Below are 17536 nucleotides of genomic sequence, written 5' to 3' on the forward strand. Positions count from 1 at the left end.
TGTCCAGACAGGGCCTTCCAGGGCCTCTGTCACTGGTCAGGACTGCAGAGGCCATGATGGTCCTGCTTGTATGGGTGGACCCAGCAGCAGCCAGGCTGTTTGGATCCTATCTGCTGGGCCAGCGGTTGGCCACGTCCCTTGGTGCATGGCAGAGCAGTCAGGGCAGGGTCGGGCAGGGCTGGGGCCAATTTGCCCAGAGCCACTCTTTCCAAGAAGCCATGGGGTCTGGAACTCAGGCCCACCCCTCCCCTTCCTGCTGCCCACCCACTGTCCCCCCCCAGGAGCTGGGGCCACACCTAGCTCGGCCCCTCGACACGTCACATGGGTCCTATCGGGGCTTCCAAAGCTTTAAATGAATTTTTGAATCCGAAGTTTTTGCCTAAAAATCTAGATTGTTTTTACTTGTAAAAATCAGAAAATAAGATCCATTTCCAGGGTCACGTTCATGAGAACTGTCTGCAAGAGCTGAGCATCCTTCACCCCTGCGAACGGCGCCCACCTTCCAGCACCCTGGCCCTTCCTCCTGTCCACCTGGGTCCTCCTCAGCCTGGCCCTGAGGCCTCTGGGTTATGGCCCCTCGGTCCCTGACAGCTAAGCCTTTGGGGGTCAGTGGCACCAATTAAAAATGGCCAGTTCAGGGGAGGGTTGTAGACAGAATGGCCAGGGGGGTGTTGGGGACATGGGAGGACTTTTGTGGGAGGGCTTTGGGGAACGTCTTGGGGAGCCTCATACCCAGGGTCCCCGCCTGGGTGAGGCCTGCCCCGCCCTCCTTGCATGGGCAAAGGTGGGGGAAGGAGTACCACCAAGGACACCTGGAGTCCCTGTGGCAATGCCACTCGGTGAGCTGCTCACTGTGGCCGGTGGCTCCCCGCTCTGAGCCTCAGCTATTTCCCTGTAGAGTGGGTCTAATGAGCCTTGCGTGGCTTCAGCTCCAGGATTTTTGGAGGTTTAATCCAGGCAAGAAATGTGAGAGGAGGTGCCGACACGTGGCGCTCCGTGGACGGTCGCCCCGCCACCTTGAGAAGGGAGCAGAGGGACTGCTGCTCTGTGGAGGCTCAGGGTGCTCACGAGGGGACCCAGCACTGCCCTGTCCAGGTCAGGCCCGGGCTATGACTCCTGCAGACCCAGGGGGACGTGGTGCCACACGCCCTGGGCCTGATGTCTTCCGTCCTGCATGTGTGGCTCAGTGGTTAGAGCCTGAGGAGGTGACGGATCCAAAATCCAGGCTTGGGTGACATATGGACTCTGGACCCTAGTTCTGCCAGTTACAAGCTATGTGACATTGGACGAGGGACCTGACCTCTGTGTGCCTTGGTGTCCTTCTCTGCAACGGGGCTAATCAGAGTGGCCACCTCGCTGAGCTGTTGTGAGGACCTGCTTCACAGGAGGAGGGACACGCGGCTGTCGGCAGAGTGCGGCTTGGGGTGGGCCCCCATAAACGGCAGCTGCTGTTGGGGGCTGTGACCGCACAGGGCTTTGGGGAAGGGGGCAGTCCTGACGGGCTGCAGAGCCCCATGGGCAGCTGTGGTGGCCTGCCACCTCTGCCGTGTGCTTCAGCCACTCCACCTGCCCTCTGCTTTTCCAGGGTCACGGGGTCACTCCGTTCCTGCCAGGCCTGATTTGCTTGGGCTGGACTTGGACAAGCCCCTTCCTCTCTGGGCTCCAAATCCCACTTTTGCACAATGAGATCGCTTCAGCCGTGAAGCTGGACCGTTGCCGCGTCCGGCCAAAGGAGCCAAGTCCGGCGAGGGACGGCGAGGTTAAAAGACACAGGACACCAAGGTTCTTCATCCAGGAGAGAGAGATTTTATTTTTCCCCCCCTTTTATATATCCTCCCAACTCTGGGTTAAGCATACACACACATACACACATTCTTTACTGCAGGAAGCCGTTTCAGGCAGCTTTAAGCAAACTAGGTCTGGTTTTGCAGGGTGCTCATGCAAGGCTCAGCTGTGCCAGCTAATCAGTAGGTACAATCTGTCCCAGGCTCTCTGTGAGGGCAGATAGACAGGAAGCCCATAAGACTGATTCAGACTTCGGTGGAAGCCCACAAGGCTAATTCAGACTTCGGTGGTTTTCTCGCCTTTACATGCGAAACAAGGGACAGGGAACTTATTCTTTTCCCTGTTTAGGGCCAGGGGCTTCACCACAGACCGTGTGAGTGACAGCTCTGAGCCCTTAAAGGGCCCGGCAGTGGGGGCTGCCTCTGGAACTGTCCCGCTGCACCACACCTGGGACTGCCCCTGCCCTCGAGGACCTGGCCCAGGTCCTGAGCCCCAGGAGTGCTGAGGAGTCCTGACCGCAGTGTCCACCACGAAGGGCCACCTACGTATGCTCGGCCTACACCTCACACCTTAGGACAGCCTTGGAGGACACCCAGGAGACGGAGCCTCAGGCCAGCTACCAACACAATCAACACACTGGACCCTTGGCTGGCGCAAGTTCAGGTTTAACACAGGTTGACACCTGTCCATGGGGACAAGGTCTTAGCCTCCTGACCCTCCTTTCTCAGAAGCCAGTGGGCACTGACAGAGATTGACAGGCCCTGTCCTGCTCCGGCCAGGCGCAGGGAGGTGTGAGAGGGGAGCCCGTGAGCTGCGCTGCTGGCCAGGCTGGGCCCTGGTTTCTCACTGTGCCCTGCATGCACGATGCCAGTCGTGGGTGTGCCTATGGTCACACACTGGGTGCTGGTGTTCTGAGGGCTGCCCTGGATGCTGAAGTAGCGAACATAAGCCACCGCTCCCCAGGGGAACACAGGGCGAGTCTCCTGCCAGCCTCTGGTCACAGCACTGTCGCCAGGCAGTCGCTGCATAACCTGGTTTGATGTGGGCTGTTTCAAGACCCCTTGCTCCGTGGCCGGTGTCCCCCGCCATGGGGCTCTGTCTCCTCCCCGCCGAGCGCATCTCCCACCCACAATTTCTCCGCAGGGCACCGCGCAGCCTCCTCATTCTCAGGACACCAGCAGCACCTCAGCCCAGGCCTGGGGCCATCTTAAGCAGCAAAGCCACCAGCACAAGGCACAGCGGCACTACATAGGCCACGAAAAGGACATTTGTTCATGAGACTAAAGTTCTGGCCCACTTGGCAGGGAACGTGCCACCAGGCGGTTAGAGATTTCTGGGCTCTCCTGTGCCTGCGCACAGCCGTGGAAAACCCACAGATACTGAGTTTGGAATCGCAGAGACATTGTGGAGGGGGGTGCGTCCCCAGTGCAGCCTTGGTCCATCCCGGCTCCTCTGTGCGGACTTGTGGACGCCTCTTGATGCCCTGGTTTCCACCAACACTCCAGCCTGCTCCCCAGATCATTTTGTGACCCAGGAGCCCAGTGAAGGTGGGTGCCCGGGAGCCAGTCGCTCCTGAGCTCCCAGTGCCGTCCTCAGCCGGACCCAGCACCTGGCCGCTGTGGGCACCCAGTGCATCTGGAGACTGGGTTTATGAACGCAAATGGGAAACGCCACGTCCCTCTCACGGGATCCCAGTGCCCAGACTCATTAGCATGTTGACGCCACCAGACGGGAGTAGCAGTGTTTGCGGTGACAAAATCCCGGAATCTCCTGGAAACTTCTGGGGATGTGGAAGAAAGGGATGACATGGCTGGTGTTGGCCCGTGGGCTCCCAGCACTGTCCAGGGGCCAGGGCCTGGGTGGCCTGGAGTGGCTCAGGTCCCCTGGCCAGATCCTCTCCAGATGGAGGGGCCCCTGGCTATCTGAGCCAAGGTCAGTCGATTCCATTTCCTCTGTCCTCAAAAAGCAGCATCTGATTGTGATTTGGCTCAGAAATTCTGGCCAAAATATTTCAGTGTGACCTTTCCTCCCTCCCTCCCTCCCTCCCTTCCTTCTCTCCCTCCCTCCCTCTCTTCCTTCCCTCATTCCTTCTTTGGGGGAAAGAATTTGGCCTTCAAATGCACCACTGCTGTGCAAGTCAGTTTCTGGAACGTGACCACCCCCTGGCTGGAAGAAGCTACCAAACTGAGCTTCTCTCCCTGGGCCATACCCATCCCACATCCTCTCCAGAATCTTCTGTCCATTCATGTTTTTGAATATTGAGTGACCAACTACTATGTGCTCAGCACTAAGTGAAACAGACCTCGTTCCTATCTACCAGGAACTTGCAATCTGACACGAGGACCGCAGTCACACAAAAGTCACCTTGTTATCCACTGTGATCCTTTCTGGGGAGATATGTGAGGAAATAATAGAGGGGATGTGATTGAGTTAGGGGCAGGACAGGGACGCTCTGGGAAGCAAAAGGTTGAGGAGGAATTAGATGTAGAGGGGACAGCTTGTGCAAAGGCCCTGAGGTAGAGGAAGGATGAGGCATTGGATGAACAACCGGAGGCCAGGATGGCAGAGCACAGGTGGCAACAGAAATGCCCAAGGTGGACAGTCTGCTCTTTACCCCCAGAGAGGCATCCAAAAGTTGGAGGGTCAGCAGGGGGAGACCGGATGTGACACTCTGGCCACTGGGTGGAGAAGGGCTCTCATTCTAGGACTCTGCAAGGACTCATGGGTATAAAAGTTGTATGTGGCATCCTTACCCTCCCAAGTGTTCTGGGCCACTTATTCGTCACCCTCTGGCATCGGCAGTGCGTTCCCTGCTGTTGAACAACATCTTGAATCAGGGAGGGGGTGGGGACGGGAGAGGGAGAGGCCGGGCCTCGCCTCTGGTAATTGCTGAACTGGCCCTGGCGGAGGCAGAGGGGGAGCGGCTGACTTCTGTCCCTCTGCCGGGAGAGGGGAAGGAGGCCTGATATTGACTTAAACGTGGGGGATTTAAAGGCCCCGTGCTCCCACTTTGAGCTGCCTCCTCACAGACAGCCCGGGACCTTTGAAGTCGGCCTGGCCCAGTGGGGAGCGGCTTCTGCAGAGACAAGATGCTCTGGGGCGGGGGCCGGGCCGGGCGGCGGCGCTGTATTAGGCGTGCTCCAGCAGAAAGGAAGGCGAACCCAATGATAATGTACATCTGTTTCAGGGACTTTATAAGCTTTGAACATTTTTTATGGGCAGATAAGTGGGTCCTTTTCTTACCATAACTTAGAACTTCAAAGCTGAGTGTGTGGATAATGCAAATTGCTGAAATATGAGATTTTCCCTACAAAGAGGTTTCCAAAAAAGACGAGGAGGAGGAGGGGGGGGCGAGAACGAAGGCTAATTGATGCCACAGTCTTTCATGTTCACGGCGAAAACGGGACAGAAATTGATTTTTATGAAATAAGAAATTGATGGGAGAGACATCAGGCGGCGGCCTGATGCGGCAGGTGCGGGGGCCGGGGGCGGTCGAGGGGCCCGGCTGAGGCTCTGCCCCAGAGACACAGCCTCCCTCCTCTCTCTGGGAGCCCGCCCTGGTAATGGGGGCACAAAGAGGCTTCAGTGCCAGCCAGGGCAGCGTCCGCGCAGGGCTGGGAATGCCCAAGGGGGCCCCGGGGTAGGATGGCTCCTCTGGGTTGGGGGAAACCAGGAGGGGCCTCCTGGAGGAGAGCGGCTTTGGGGTGCAGGCATGATGGGGCAGAGCATTCCAGAGGGCACCCCCGGCTCACGCTTAGGGACATAGTAGACGCTCAGTAAATGATGGATGACTGAGAACTGGTGAGGAAACAGGACCCGTTGGCACGGGGGCAGGGGGACCCACTGTCATCCCATGATTTTACACCCCCACAGTGGAAGGTTCTTACGGGGAAGGGGAAGGACGTCCTTGTGTTCCTGACCCTTTCTGCCCAGAGGTGACTGGACTCAGCCAGGCTGGGCAAAGCTACCACCTTCACCTGGGACTGGTTCAGAAAGAGTCATGTGACCCTGTTCCAGCCTAAAAGACCCCCGGAGGACGCTGAGGAACTTGTAAGATGCTCTCATGGCAGCGGCCATCCTGCCACCAGCCTGAGGACCACAGGGTGGACGGTGAGACCGGGACACCTGGGAGCCACCACTCGGGCGGGACCTGGCAGTTGGCTCTTCTCAGATGCAGATCCTGAGACGAGGACTTGGACACAAGCCCTTTATTTTGAGGGGAAACCCAGGGGCGGGGGGAGACAGAAGGAAGGACTCGACTGGGCACTCAGCTGTCCCCTCCTGCCCCCAGGGCTCTGCTGCCACATGGCGCGGACATCAGCCCGGCCCACCCAGCCACGGAGGGGCCAGCCCCCACAGCCGGGCACAGGGCGCTCAGTGGCTCTTTGGCAAAGAGTGGCGGGTCCCAGCAGTTAAAGAGGACCAGGGCTCCAGTGACAGGGGACAGGAGCCAGCCGCGGACCCCGCTGTGACTTGAACGGCGTCCTGGGCTGGGCCAGTCCATGGTGGAGGCGCTCAGAGGAAAAGGTGAGCCGTTCGGACGTTTCCGGGAATTCCTCGGGAACCGTCTGAGATCTGGGGTCTGGTGTCTCAGTGACCCCGAGAAGGTGCCAGGTCTGTAGGCAGCAGAGTGGGAGGCACTGGGGGGAACCTAGGGAGGCTCGGCCTTCGCTGCTGCCTGACGCGCTGCCCGTGTCCTGGGGGCGCCCCACTCAGCCTGGCCCCCGGGTCTCAGTGCGGTGACAAAGTGACACCTCTTCTATAAGCCCACTTTTCCTTTCTTCTGTGGCCACTTGCCGCAGCCTGGCCGGGCACAATTCAGGAGCCACTTGTCAAGCAGAAACGAACTTTATTTTTAGAACACCACACTCCGCACCACACAGCTCCTCAGGAATTCCCTCAGAGCCCAACTGCCACCACCGGCTTCCCACAAGCCTCTCAACCCCCCCACTCCTCCGGCTCTTGAGGCTGATTGGCTGGGTCGCATGGGCGGAGCCAAGAGTCCCCCAATGAGCAGCTCCGTGGTCTGAAAGGGCGGGGAAACAGCCCAATGAGCATCACGGCAGAGGAGCCAATCAGCTGGCAGCTGGAAGTTTGCCGGGGCCCCTTGGGCTGTGGCTCTCAACAGCCACTCACTCTATGGGGCCACCCCACTGTCCTCTCACAGCCCTCTTGGCTCCTCCCCACTCACTGCCTCCTTGGTGCCCACCGTCCACTCCGCACCTCCACTTCCTGCCCACTCTGGTGCCAGGCGTGGTCTGGATCTCCACCCTCTGCTGATGCCCAGTCTCCACCACCTCTGGCTCTCTGTCCTGCCCACCCGGAAAAAGTGGACTCCCGGGCTCTGGGGTCCAATGGACAGTTGTCAAAAACCCACCAAGTGGCCCTTGGCTTTCTCGTCCCTAACTCTGCTGGACATTCAGTGGCTACTTTCCTTGGCTCACAGGCTCTTTTTCATGGTGCTGGCCGCGCCCTCCCTTTCAGGACCCCCTTTGTCCTTGGCCTTGTGCACAGGCTGCTAGTTGCCCCCCCGTCTATGTTCCCTTTCTCCCTGTGTAACAGGACTTTTGAAGAATAAAGAATATTCTTCTCAGACTCTTGCATCTAAATTCTGGTCAATAGTAAGTGGCAGCTCCTGGGAATCTTCCTTAAAGATAGCTATTTATATCAGTTGTGATCTCTTTTCTTCCTGTTATTTCTTCCATTCTGCCGTGTGAGAAGCACATGTGATGGCTGGAATCTTAGCTACTGTTTTGGACCATGAGGACGAACATGTACTGACTACCACCCAGTTGTGCTAGGTAGTGCAGTGGGACAGGTTGCCAAGAGACCAAGGAAGACATCTGGAGATGGGATGTGAGATATAGGGTTTATGGAGCAACAGGCTGGACAGGTGCTTCCTCAGGCAGTCCAGTGGGGATGGGCTGAACAGGTGTACCTCTGTTGCAAGCACTGCCTCTGGAACCTTGCTGGAAAGTGGCTCCTGGGTGGGACTTCCCTCTCCGTGGTACCATCTGCAGGACCTGGCTTTGCTCCTGGTCTGAGCAGCACCCAAGAAGCAGCTGCCCTGGCGTACGTGCAGAAAAGCAGCCTCTGCCCACGGCACTGCCTTGCCTCGTTCCCAGTGCACCTGAGAGACAGTCAGCGTCCTCCTGGTTGACCAGGGCATTCCTGCCCCTGGCCTGCTCTCCTCGTTCCCCTGCCTTGGCCAGGTTCCTGGGGACAAAAGGGGCCTTCCAGGGACATGTGTCTCTCTGCCCTTTCTTTTAAGGATGATACAGAAGACAGCACCCTAGAGAGGGTCAGGTGGCTGAAGAAGCCCCCGTCCCTGGGGACCTGGAGGGACAGGGCGTCTATTCCAGGCCTGGACAGGGCTCTTAGGCTGTGCTGTGAGTGGGGATCCTTGGAACCGTTCTTGCTGCCAGACCAAGTCCAAGGGGAAACTGCTTTCCTGACTTCTGCGGTGAGACTTCCTCCAGCCTCTGGGCTCTGCCTCATCCTGCTTTTGTAATGGCGTCAGACCTGGGTACCAGGGACCTCTCTGTGATGTCTTTGCAACTTCCCGTGAATCTATACTTACTTTAAAATAGAGAGTCTAAAGAACAGGGACCTTGCTCAAATCTTGTCCCTGCCCCCCGCCCGCCCCCCACCCCATCTTGTCTGTGAACTCACCTCCTGGGGGTCCCATCTACTCCCAAGGCCCCAGGGCCCCTCTAAGCTGCCATCAAGGACACCCAACTACCTGCCCCACAAAGCCCATCATCCACCCCAAAACCTGTTCAGCAAGTGGCACGACCAAGTCTCCCAAACCAGAGGCTCAGGTTCACCTGGTCTCCCTCCCGACATCCCCAGCCCTGGGACCAGGATCTTGGGTTCCGTGACCTAAAGAGACGTCGACTCTACCAGCCCCTCGGTCCAGCTGCCCGTTCTCTCCCAGGTCTGAGGGCGGCTCGCTCTGGCCGAGAGCACTTGTACTCCTCGGGCTGACCAGGCAGTCCCGCTGCAGACCAGCTTGCTGCCCTCAGGACCAGGGCCCGTCCCCAGCCTCCACTCGGTCCCCTCCCCTCTGTCCCCTGCCGCACTGCCCCCTGACAGTCCTTGATCCACGGTGGGTGCTCGCCTGCGCCCCATCCCAGGATGCGCTGCTGGGTCCCAGCCTGGGTTCCCCCAGCAGCGCCTGAGCGGGGCTGGGGACAGAGGGGTTTGTGGAGCGGTGCTGGCGGGAGGGGCACGGGTGGGACCCAGAGCGAGATGGCAGGTGTGTCGCTGAGGTCACTGCTGGGGACAGTGGCCCTCCAGGACCAGGGCAGGGTGCTCTCGGGGGAAGAAGTGCTGCAGCAGTTTCTCCTGGTCCTGGCCTAACCTTGGGGTGCTCCTGGGGTGTCAGCGCCCCGCACTTCCCGCTGGGCGGCCTTGGGGATCGCTGCTGAAGGGAGGACCCGCTGACGCCACCATGTCCCCAGTCACGTCCTCTGGGCCCTTCCTGACCCCTCCCAAGCCTTTCGCTCAGTCCCATGTCACAGCCGCTCCCTGTCCTCAGTGCTCAGCCGTGAAGGCCTTTAGGGCACCGTGGGAGGAGGGGACAGGGTTGAAAACTGGTGTGTGGAGCCAGGATGGCTGAGGGGGCCGCAGGCGACGCACACTCACTGACCGCCACGCAGGTTGAGTGCCTGGGTGGCCGCCAGGCCCAGCACGAGGCGGGGAGGCCGGCACTTCCTTGTGCTGGGCTTTCTGAGAGACCCTCGCCCCAAACCCCAGCGACAACGTCACCCCTGGGCAGAGGGTGCCCATGTTGCCCTCACCACAGGCCCGGCCACAGATGAGGAGGCCAGGCAGGGAGGCCGCCGGTGGCCTGAGCATCTACCCAACCAGGTCAAAGACCCCTCCCCCTCCCCCTCTCCTCCCCTCCCCCTTCCCCTCCCCCTTCCCCACCCCTCCCTTTCCCCTCCTTTCCCCCTTCCCCTGTCTCTCCCCCTCCCTCTCTCCCTCCCTCCCTCCCTCCCTCCCTCTCTCTCCCTCTCTCTCTCTCTCTCTCTCCCCCTCTCCCCCTGCCCTCCCTCCTCCTTCCCTTTTCTGAGTACCTCTTGACCACCCAAGCAGCAGTGTCTACGGTGGCCGTCCATCGTGTCCACTCCCATCTATTGGCCATAAAGGAATCACATGGCCAAGGCCATCACATTGACTTGATCCCATTGGTTAAAACGAGCCACATGGCCAAGGGCATCCCCCTGGCTCTCACCCCATTGGCCAAAGCGAGTCACATGGCCAAGTCTGTCACTCTGGCTCTTGTCCCATTGGCCAGAGCAAGTCACATGACCATGCCCACAAGCCATGAGGCAGGGGCCCCGGACAGGCTACGGAGGTGAGGAGCGGACATCCCTGGTCAACAGTGCTGCGCCCACGCATGCCCACGCATGCCCACTCGGGGCCAGGCCCTGCCGTGGGGAGGTAGACAGCCTCGTGGAGGCCCAGCGTGGCTGCCGAGTTGCTCGGTGGTTCTGAGAGATCCATTCTCCCTTTGTAAACCTTGGTTTGTGCGTCTCTGCCAAGGGGTCAGTTATGCCATGAGCCGCTGGCCAGTAGGAGCAGGGGAGGTCCCCGGGTGCCCACAGCGAGCACGGGGCTGTACACAGGCCAAAGCTGTGCAGAGGGCCGTGGTCATGGTTTCCTGTCCTCGTTGCCCAAGACACATTGGCTCAGGTGCAGCCTGACCAGGTACCGTGGACGGCCGCTGCCCAGCCCGGCTGCCTTTCCCCCTCCCTGCTCACACACACCGTGGGACACTCCTGAGACCTTCTGTGGCGTCCCAGCTTATGGAGAAGTGGAACTGGGCGGGGGTTTGGAGGTGGCAGGAGGACGCGGGTCTCCCCATAACCAGTCCACCCAGCATCCCCTGCCCCCGCCTCAGATGCAGGGATTAGAGACAGAGAGAGGACAATTTCCTGATAAAACAGAGTAGGCAATTACGCTAATGAAGGATCATTTTGCTGATTTGAAAACTATAATTAATAGGCATTCAGTGTATGTTTAGAAGTCTAGCGCGGTGGGCCCAGGAGCCAGCGTCACACACAGTGACTTGGTACGTGCTGCCTAACAGACAGGCCCAGATGCGGCTCCGGCCCCTCAGGAGAGCCTGGCGCGGGGCTGCTGGGTGATGAAGGATGCCACTCGCTGTGCCGCTTTCCTTCAGCGACATCCTTTCGGAGATGACGCTTATCGTGTGCACTTTCATCTTCGGTTAAATGGCACATGGCCCCGGCTGATTCAGTCAGCGACTCGGGATCATGGTGGCAGTGGTGGCCCTTTGGTCCCGTGGTAACCACCTCTCTGTATGGAGAATGGTGGTGAGGGAGCTGGAGTCGGTGCCGTCTGGGTCCTGGGTGGCAGGACGGCCACCGTGGCCCTTCTGGGACAACCTGGACTGGGAGGCAGTTTCAGGGAGGCCGTGGAGGCTGGCCGGGGCTGGCTCCTTTGGTTCTGGCCACTCTGTCCGCTGACCGTAGGCTGCATGAATCCGACTCACTGTGGCCATTATCTGAAGGATTCCCATTGTACAGAGGGGAAGGCTGAGGCTCACCCAAAGGTCGGAGCTGAGTAGAGGTGGCCTGGGAGTCGGGAGGATGGGGAAGGGGGACCGGAGACCTTGGGCAGGGTCAGCCTGGTCCTCCTGCTTCTCTGCCGTGAGCTCTGTAGGGACGGAGACCTGCCCTGCCCCTTGCGGTGGCCTCAGACCTGAGCGCGGCCTCGGCTCTAGGTGGGTCCTCAGCAGGTATTTGGTGGGGGGACGGGTGAGCCAGGGGAGGTGGCAGAGGGGACGTCCAGTGGTGTGCCACCGGCAGGCAGAGGCTCCCGCTGGTCCTCTTCCTCCAGCGCTCCCTGTGGCCAGCCCTCAGCCACGCGGGGCCGGGGCTGCAGGTGCCTGAGTGGACGTGTGTCAGAGCCAGCTGAGTCCTTTCTCCTTTCTGTGCCCCTAGAGCTCAAGGGACAGAGACCTGGTGACAGGTCGGATGTGGGAAGGAGCGCAGGGCTTGCTGAGCCTGTGCATGAAAGGAAAGCTTCCGGAGAGGGGGCCGCGGGCCTGGACTCTGTGAGCTGGTCAGTCACCGTGCTGAGTGCAGCCACGAGGTTCCCGCTGGCCGCTGCTTTCACACTTAGCTGCTGCCTGGGAACCGGCCTCGCCCTGAGGCCCATTGCTGACCTGGAGTTAGGCGGCGAGGGAGGCAGGAGGGCTCCCTGGTGGAGGCGGCTCCCCAGGAGGCCACGGAGGCAGAGGGACGTGAGGGTGGTGGCCGTGGTCCTTTGGCCACCTCGTTTGGTGCAGGCTGTGGAAGGAGGCCTCAGGCTCCTGCTCGGGCCTCCAGCGGCAGGGGATCTCGGAGACACCTGTAGGCGGCATGCCCCGAGCCCCCACATCTGCGCCTTGATGGACACCTTGCCCTCTTCCCCAGGCACGTTCAGTTTATTTAGATGTCTCCGCCAATCAGAGCCGCTCACGCCTCCCTGGGCACAGGGTCACCTGCAGGTCCCTGGGCCCCCCTGAGGCCTGAGGCAGGGCACAGAGTCTGCATCTCTAACTAGCTCCTAGGTGCTGCGGCTGCTGCTGGTCGGGGGCCACGCGTCAGCACTGACAGTCAGAAGCACCGATGGCCTGGTTCTGGGAGAGCCCGCCCTCTCCCAGGGGCCGCTTGACTTGGCATTCATACCCCTCCTCAGCCTCCTGGTTCCTGTCTTCACCCTGCCAGCCCCCCCGCCCACTGATCCTGGGGACTCTAACCCACCTAGGGAACTGGGGAGGCCCCTGAAATATCGGAGCTCCGTGACAGGTCTTCTTCCCGACCTTCAGGGCCAGCTGGGTATAGTTGCTGTCTCGAAGCACAGTCCCTCGGATTTGAAGGCAGTTATGGAATCAGGATTCTTTGGGTCACAAGTGATAAACTCCCAGCCCAACCCGAATTAAGCCTGAAAGAGAATTTATGGGCTTCTGATGGTCCAAGAGCTAGCTCCAGGAACTTCAGGCATGGCTGGATCCAGCAGCGTCCCGTAATCAGTGTTGTTGGTGCTCAGTCCCCCTTTCTCCTGGTGGAAAGGTGGAGGGGAAGTAGTGTGTGTCAAGATGAGGGGGTGCAAGTCGGGGTGTCAGATGTCTCTGGTCCCTACATGCCTCCCCCCGGAATCTGTGAAATGGACTATCGGGTTCAGGGGAAATGACCTGAGTGGCTGGAGCACAGTTGATGTGTTTCTAGGGCCGTCTGTGTGTGAGGACTTGTGCAGACAAGCATAACTGTGAGGGTGTGACCCGCCCCAGGACCCTGCCCTGTGTGTCCCACTGAGCAGGCTTCCGTGTCCCATCTGGACTCAGGCCTCGAACAGCGGTTCTTCCAAAGAGTGGTGTCCTGAGCCTGGGAGTGGCTGAAATGAAGCCTAGCCGTGTGGCTGGATGGAGAAACCATGCCAAGTTCTTAGGGGACAAGAAAGGGAGCACTGTAGGAGGGACTGAAGTGCCTGAAGACACATGCTCAAGTGGTAAAAGAGGAGTAAAGTAGAGGGAAAAGCCTCAACTAAGCCAAAAGCCGTTTGCTGATCCGCATTCAGGTGTGGCTTGATCTAAGAGCTTAAGATCATCAGGACTCAGGGCCTTTCTGTTTCCTACTACATATTTGGGCTTCATTTTCTCATTTCCTCTTGGGCAAGCCTCCTGGCAGCTCCAGGCTGGTGCTGTACGGCAGGACCCGCTGGCTCCTGAATGATCCAAGAGCTAGCTCCAGGGCCTTCAGGTAAGACGGGATCCAGCAGCAGCCATCATCAATCAGGATCATTCCTGCTGGTCTTGGATACCTCAGAAAGAGGTGCCCTGTCACAAGTGGGTCTACAAGAACCCCAGGATTGCTTCTCTTTGGTCCTGGTTTGGCCACATGACCCTCTCAGAATGGACCGCCATGGCCAGGAGTGCACAAGATTCCTAGGGACTGGTCTGAATCACACGCAGCCTCAGAGCTGGGGAAGGAGCCAGCCCTCCTGCAGCACCCGCATAATGGAGAAGCCAGAATGCGTCCTGGGGGCCACCCACCTGATGTCCACTACTGGCCTGCCCAGGGTCCCCTCCTCTGTCGCTGCTGCACCCACCCCTTCGCTCCTAGAAGCCACCCAGCCCAAGACGCCCTGCGACTCTCCTTCCCCCAGGCAGAAGGAAGGGGCGGCCACCGCCTTCTCTCGTTAGTCTCTCTGACATCTTTTGTCACCTATCAGGGGAACAAGCAATCCCTTTGATCACAGCAAAAGGAGAGAGAGTATTTAAAACGCGGCCCGTGGAGATTTGCCGAGCACACTGCGGTAAAGGCTGCGCCTGGCAGTTTCAGAGCAGAAACAAGATTCTCAGCTCCACACTTGCTTGTCTGAGCGCTGTGAAGGGGGGTGAGCCCCAGCCTCCCTGTCGCCCGGGTTGATTTTCTAAATGGGCCCAGGGACCCCGAGGTGGGGGAGGGGAGCCTGGGTGCAAGGGATTCTGGGAGGAAAGCTGCGGCCCCACCTTTGGTCCAGGGCAGGGAGGCCAGTGAGAGACCTAGTGTCACCTTACAGGACTCCAGACGAGCCCCCATCCCTCTCTGAGCCCCTGTGTCCCTTCTGTGTCAGGGCCCAACCCCCCAATCTCCCTAACTTCCTGCTTTCAGGACCTCCTTCCCAATTTCCGCCCTTTTATTTTTAAGACATTTTTTCCTAAATGTAAATGCACTGCGTAAGGAACACGGGGAAGAAAACCAGTGTCCGTCCATGACGAGAAAGAGCCATAGAAATAAGCGCAACAGACGCAGCGGCCGGTCAATTCCAGCTGGAGACTGTGGCCCTTGGCGGTGGCTCAGAGGGAACCAGATCCCTCTCAACAACAGGGGCCTCAGGCCTGAGGCGGTGGTCCGTGGTCGAGCACCTGCCCAGCAGGGGAAGCCCAGGTCTCACCTCCAGCACCGTCAAAAGAAGAAAGACCCGTAACCCCGGAGGCTGAGGCAGGAGGATCTCGAGTTCAAAGCCAGCCTCAGCCAGAGCGAGGCCCTAAGCCACTCAGGGAGACCCTGTGTCGAAATAAAATACAAAACAAGGTGGGGGCTCAGGTGACTGAAGTAAGGATGGCCAGCTGGCCCCGGCCACTGTTACGTGGTCTTATTTGGTAATGATCACGTGGGACTCTTGTTAAAAAAAAAATCATTAAAAATTGAAGGTGGTGACAAAAAGAGCCAAGGTCTCACCAAGGATGAGACCCTGTGGGACTGCAGAGGAAGCAGTGATCTGGATCCCGGAGGGTCCCCAAGATGATGTCACAGGGAACATGGGTGGTTAGTCAGCTTTCTGCCACTGTAACAACACACCTGAGTAACTGGCTCATAAAGAAAAAAGGTTCCTTTGGGCTCATGGTTCCAGAGGCTGCAGAGCACGGTCGGGCAGACTCCTTGCTTCAGGCTTCTGGTGGGAGAGCTGAGGGCAAGGGCGGGAGCAAGGAAGAAAAATCCCCCTCCTGGCCAGGAAGCAGAAGAAATAAGGAAGGGGGCGGGGTTCCCCTGTCCTGTGGAGGGCATGACCCTGGGACCTAAGGACCTCCCTCAGGGCCCCCTCGGGCAGGTTTCACCATCTCCCAGCAGCGCCCCCCTGTGGACCAAGCCTGGAACACACGGACCCTTGGGGACATTCAAGATGGAAACTCTACAGTGGGCCATTAGATGGGAGGAGCCCAGTGGCAGATGGAGAGCTGGCCCCGCTGGGGAGGGGCGGAGAGGAGAGGGCAGGAAGGAGGCAGGTGAGGCCAGGTGTGGAGGCTGGGGAGGGGTTTGGGTGTAGGGTCAGAGTGAGGGGACCCCGGGAGCTCTGGGCTGGGGGTGAGTGGGTCCTTTATGGTTTCCAAAGGCCTCGCCGACCCTGTGCGGAGGCTGGTGTGGAGGCTGGCTGGAGGAGGCAATAAGGAAGGGGGTCACCTCATCACAGGGAGAGCTGCCGGGGCTGGGGCTGGGGCTGGAGGGACACTCGGAGGGACATCAAGGGGCCCAGGGTGCCCTGGAAGGTGGAGAGCGAGACGGCTGCAGATGGGGCTGGACCAACTAGCATTTGGTTCAGTCCTGGAAACGCCGTTGATTCCACAGAATCCCAGGTCCCACCGCGTACACCCAGTAGAGTCCCTCCCTGGATATGGGGGCTGCATGTGTCCCCTCTAAATACAGGCCGGGGCCTGGCCCCTGGTGGCTGTTAGTGATCTTATTTGGACAGAGGATCTTTGCAGATGTCACTGAGTCAAGATGAGGTCACACGGGGTGAGGTCCCGGCCTGAGGACTGACTTCCTTCTAAGGAGGGAAATATGGACCCTGCACACCCAGGTGGGAGGGGGAGGCCACGTGAGGACGGAGGCCGAGATGATGGGGCTGTGCGGCTACAGGCCGAGGGGTGCGGGAAACTCAGCAGCTGGGTGAGAGACACGGAGCAGATTCCTACCTAGAATCTCAGAGGGCAGCGGGCGCAGGCCTGTGATCCCAGAGGCTCTGGAGGCTGAGGCAGGAGGATGGAGAGTTCAAAGCCAGCCTCAGCAAAAAGGGAGGCATTTAGCAACTCAGTGAGACCCTGTCTCTAAATAAAATACAAAATAGGGCTGGGATGGGCTCAGTGGCCGAGTGTCCCTGAGTTCAATCCCTGGTACCAAAGGGAAAAAAATCAATCTCAGCGGGACTGGGCCACCAATACCTGAATTTTAGTACCCGAATTTGTAAGCTTTCTAGTTTGTGGTGATTTGTTGTAGCCGCCCTGGGAGACGAAGGCTCCCTTCCACCACAGAAGCTAAGACCCAGTAAGCGCAGGGCTAGCTTGAAGTGCTGGGCTCCAGCCCACCCACGCTACACAGGCTGGGCACCAGAGAGGACCAGCTCCCCCAGGGAGAACAACTGGGTGCTATTTCCAGAAAGAGCCGGGCAGGAGAGACCCAGAGACACTCAACACGTGACTCCAGGCTCATGCTCTGGCCCCTCACTGACCCGGGGATCCTCTGGATCACATCTGAAGACACCTGCAGCAAGTCCATCCCCCCAGGAGGTAGAGGAGGTGGTGGTGAGCCCACCAGGGAAAAACTGTTCCAGGAGGTCCGGGCTCTGCAGAGGTCAGCTACAGGAGGGCTGTGCAAAGAGGTGAAGGGAGAGGAGTGCAGAGAGATGGCCCCAAGAAAAAGAGCCCACAGTCCCAGTGGACCCCAAGATGAACACGGTAAGGCTGTAAATGAGGCCCTGAAGTATGAGGACTGGTTAGTTCTATTCTACTGACTCTATGGGATGCTAAGTGCACCATTTCCAAAAACGATGTTTTTTTAAAAAGTCATAATTATGTCTTCATTTTGGAATGCAGGTTTTTGTACCTACACCCGTGGAACGGGAGAACGAGTTCAGAGGTGGGAGGTAGAAGATCTGAGCTCACGTCTTAACCCTCTCACTCTTGTCCTCTGTGGGGTTGAGCCTTTTCCCTCAGTAAAGTCACTGGACTTGGCCTCTGCTGTGGGTCTCATACGGGGCTCCACAGGCGGAGCTTCTGTGTTGGGCTCCTGTATCAAATTTCATTTGGAGAAAAGACTGGAACTTGCACGGGGTCAGCCTGTCCCCCCTCCTATCCAAATGTCCCGAGTCTTTCCATCCGAGTGACGAACGCTGTTCAGCACACTTTGTCCTGCTTGGAAGTTGTCACAGAGCTTCCTTTCTGCCCACTGGGTCCCTGTGGCCTCTGATCCATGGGAAT

The sequence above is a fragment of the Marmota flaviventris genome, chromosome 18, assembly GCF_047511675.1.
Source record: "Marmota flaviventris isolate mMarFla1 chromosome 18, mMarFla1.hap1, whole genome shotgun sequence".
In the NCBI taxonomy this organism is placed as follows: Eukaryota; Metazoa; Chordata; class Mammalia; order Rodentia; family Sciuridae; genus Marmota; species Marmota flaviventris.